Consider the following 4,798-nt stretch of genomic DNA (forward strand, 5'->3'; position numbering starts at 1 on the left):
TGGATGCCAGGGACAATGTGGGAGGAGGATGGGTCATAGCAGAGGGAGGGGGGTGGGTAATCAAGGATGGCAAAACAAAAGGCAAGGTATGCAGGACATAAGAATTGGAAAATTATTTGCTGAGAACATGTATGTTGATGTGCTTGATTGAGCCAATGCACAGTGTATTTTGGATGGAAAATTCATTTGTGTGTTGTGATGGTGTATAGTGAATTAATGTAGAGAATGAATAAATTTAAAATAAAATAAAAAATATATCTATTAAAAAAACTATTTTGCTTAACAAATATAAACCTATAAAAAAAATCTGTAACCACAGGGAATTTGGGAAAAGAAATCATCAATGGCTATTCTGGAAAGTGGCATCAAGCTGAACGCTTTCTGCTGAGGTCTTACTGTATAAATAAGCTTGTTAATATGTGTTACATGCCCTTAAAATACTCCAACTTTGTGGTTTTCCAGTTTGGTTTTCCACTTGCCAACCACAAAAATAAAATGTTAAAGGAAAACCAACAAGCAAACACAAACCTGAAAACTGCTTGGTAAATTTGTGTAGCTTTTCCACACTATTTTTTTAAGCAACATCATAAACTTTTATCTACTCCAGAAGTCTCTGCAGCAGCAAAAATGTGCAATGTTTCAAGGACATAAACTTCACATTGATTTTTAAAAAAATAAACAAGAAGCTGGTTTTGCCCAGATACACCTTCTTGTGAAGAGTTTTCATCTAAGGATAAAACGTTTTGGTCAGCAATCTTATTGTTTACATCCTGATACTGTTTTACAATTTCTTTGACTCCTGGCATTTGCCAAGGTGTTCCAGGATCAAACCCTGAAGATTAACTTTTTAACTAAAGGTTCATTGTTTTAATGTGAAGCCTGAAATGCCTCTTTAGCAAAAGCCTGTGGTGTAGGGCAGGGGAGAAGGGAATACTGCCAATCTCATACAAATAAGAGGGAAATTTGTGGTTACCAGTGTTTCTCTCTTGGGCCTTCCCACTGACTCTTCCAGGACTAACTTAGTCAGGCATGGTTTTGACGCAACTGTCAGTGCTTTTATTTCATTGATCAATCTGTTGTAACTGGGATGGTTAATTTTGGTAGCTGAAGGACATGTAGTTGTTTTCTTGACTTTTGGTGAACATTTGCTACATGCATCACACAGACACACAAAAATGCAGCCTATATGTAACATATTATGCAGCAAAGGGTGAATGTGTTGGTAGTGTATATTATCTCTGAATCTGATTTGAGAATGTACATTAATGCTTATGTTTTACATAAAATAAGTGTTGGTTAAATAAATATGTATTTTAAAAACCCCTTTTGAAAGAATGATTAAGTAGGAGCTGGGAGAAATTAAATCCCTTAATATCAAAATATTTTTATTGTTAGAGCATAGGTTATCTCAAGAAAAAAAAGAAAAAGGAAGAAGAAAGAAAAAAGGGAGAAAAAAGAAAGAAACAGAAAGAAAGAAAGAGAGAGAGGAAGGAGAGAGAGAGAGAGAAAGGAAAAAAAACATAGAAAGAGAAAGGAAAAGAAAGAAAAACAAAACTAAGGACCAAAATTCCTACTGAATATAGATATAAAAATGCTCAACAAAATACAAGTAAATAGACCAAAATTTCATCAACTACACAGGGGATGGATGGGGGTATCTCAGTGAAGCATGATGCTTTACAAAACAGAACCGTACAGAGAAGCTACCAATTCATGTCCAAAGTCCTCCCTGAGTATGCAAACATGTGTGTACCCATGCGGGTTGACTAAAGCCGGAGGTGGATCATGGCATTGGTACTTTGTTAGGGGCACTGTATCTCTCTCTCACATATAGAATAAATAAAATTTTACTTTATCTTATTTATTTATTTAACTTTTCAGTGTAAAGAAAAGGTAGTTTATTAAGTAAAAGTACATTACTGAGAGATAGGAGCAGGCCTGAGCAGACAGAGAAAGAGTGGCTCAAAAGGCCCCCGCAGTTGCATCTTATGAGGTTTATGATTTTTAATCTAGGTCATTTCGGTTGATCATTCATTGGCTGGGTGCACTGATCGTTTCCATATCATTGGGTTCTATCAAATGTGGCTGGGGCCACTACAATTTAACTTTATAAAGACTATACTAATGCTAGGTGAAGCAAGCCAGACTATAAGAGAGGCATTGTATGTCCGCTCTCAATATATGCCAAATGTCTGCACTCTATGGCAGAAACTGAGGATTTGGAAGTTATAATAGTAAGGAAGGCAACTGTAGATACTAGACACAGTATAGGAGGGGCTGAAGCACAGGGAATGGGAAAAGGAAGATCAGAGAAAGAAAAAAACATTTAACTGACACAAAAATTAAAAGTTATATGTTAATAATAATATATATGGTAGTATCTTTGACTTGACTGATAAGCACTATATTCATGCTGGGAAAAAGCTACTTTGTACACTGTAAAAATTTACAGTGATTACATGTAATTAAAGAATTAACACACACACAAAAGATTATTCATGATTTCAAGTGAATTTTTATCACAGAGATGCAAGTATGGATCACCATACACAAATTCATAGATGTGTGATACACCACATCAACAAACTAAAAGATACAAACTACAGGATCATCTCAAGAGATGTGGAAAAAGCAGTTGTCAAAATATGCTATCCATTTATTATGAAAGCACTCAACAAATTAGATATAGTAGGAATATATCTCAACACAATAAAGTCCCCATGTGACAAACCCACAGCTCACATAGTACTGAGTGGTGAAATGAGGAAAGCTTTTTGCTAAAACTGGAATGAAATGAAGATGTCTTCTTTTACCATTCTTATTTAGTGAAGTACTGGAAGTCCTAGCTGGAACCATTAGGGAAGAGAAGGAAATAAAGATATTCAAACTGGAAAGAAGGGATCAAATTTTTCTTGTTTACAAGTAATATGATTTTATATGTAGGAAACCCTAAGGATACCATGTTAAAAAAATTAGAAATGAAAAATGAATTCAGTAAAGTTGCAGAATACAAAATCAACATAACAAAAACAAGTAGCATTTTTATACACCAATAATTAAATGGATGAAAAAGAAAGAAAAATTTTAGTTTACAAGAGCCACAAAAATATAAATATATGGGTATAAGTTTAACTAACAAGATAAAAGACCTTTATAATGAAAGCTATAAGAAAATGAAACAAATTGAAGAAAAACACAAAAATGGAAAGGCATTCATTGATTGGTAGAAGTAATATGTTTAAAATGTCTATATTACCAAAAACCTTCTACAGATCCAATATAATCTCTATAAAAATATCAGTGATATTCTTCACAGCAATAGAAGAAAAGTTATGAAATTTGAGTGGAATTATAAAAGACACTGACTAGTCAAAGCAATCCTGAGCAAAAATAAAGGAACTGGAGGTATCATACTACCTAATTTCAAAATATACTATAAAGCTATAGTAACAAAACAGCATGGTACTGGCAAAAAAAAAAAATAAAACAAAATAAAGCCAGTCACATAGACCAATGGAACAGAACAGAGAACCCAGAAATAAACTCACATATATACAGCTAGCTGATTTTTCAACAAAAGTGCCAAGAACATACATTTTGAAAAGACAGTCTCTTTAATAGATGGTGCTGGGAAAACTGGACATCCACATGCAAAGGAAGGAAACTAGATCTCTCTTACCATATACAAAAGTTAACTTCAAATGGATTGAAGACTCAAACATAAAACTGAAAACTATGAAGCTATTAGAAGAAAACAAGGAGACATTTTAAGAGAGTGGTATGGGTAAAGAGTTCATGAATAAGACCCCAAAACACAGGCAACGAATGCAAAAATAAACAAATGGCATTACATCAAACTAAAATACTTTTTCACAGCAAAGGGAACAATTAACAACATGAAAAGACTACAACAGAGTGACAAAAAAGGACATTGCTAATTACAAGTGTGTGTATATCTACATACAGATAAATCTGTTCATCTGTGTATATATATATATATATATATATATATATAATCATATATTATATAAAAATAAACTAGTAAAGCAAAAATTGAAAGTTTACATCAAACTGTAGTGTTCTTTGTTGAAAACAATAAATATGGTATTATCCCTGATTTGATTATCACACATTGCATACATACTTTGAGCATCTATATTTTACCCAATGAAGACATACAGTAATTAAATGTAAATAAGAAATCATAAAATCCAAAAACAGAGAAGATGTAGAACATATGTATATATGTGTATACACACACAATATAATACTCTTCAGTCATTAAAAAGAATGAAATCCTGTCATTTGTGATTAACATTATGTTCATTGAAATAAGCCAGGCACAGGATGAGAAATACCACACATTTTTACTCATATGTGTAACATGAAAAATGACATCACAGAAGTAGAGAATTGAAAAATGACTACTAGAAGCTGGGAAGCATCAGGGGAGGGAGATAGAGATTTGTTGCTTAATGGAAACAAAATTACACATAGATAGCAAGAATAAATTCTATTGTTATAAAATACAGTAGGGTAAATATACTTAACATCTATATCTCAGAGTCACTAAAACAGAGGATTTGAATGTTCTAAACACAAAGTAATGACAAATTATTGAGATGATGTATATACCAATAACTGATTTAATCATTACACATTGTATGCATATACCTATAAATTACATTTAGCCTCCAAAATATGTGCAATTGATATATGTCAATGAAAATAATAAAATAAAGTTTAAAAAAGATGAAGGAAGAGAGTCATCAATAAAGATCGTGTGGGCCCCTTTGCA

At 32.7% G+C, this 4,798-nt stretch overlaps 1 pseudogene; it reads left to right on the forward strand.

The window, feature by feature from the left end:
- Nucleotides 1-546, forward strand: part of LOC102485055 (exostosin-like 2) — a 28,885-nt pseudogene extending 28,339 nt beyond the window's left edge.
- Nucleotides 547-4,798: the final 4,252 nt, after the last annotated feature.

The sequence above is a fragment of the Tupaia chinensis genome, unplaced genomic scaffold, assembly GCF_000334495.1.
Source record: "Tupaia chinensis unplaced genomic scaffold, TupChi_1.0 Scaffold148441_1, whole genome shotgun sequence".
NCBI classification, from domain to species: domain Eukaryota; kingdom Metazoa; phylum Chordata; class Mammalia; order Scandentia; family Tupaiidae; genus Tupaia; species Tupaia belangeri.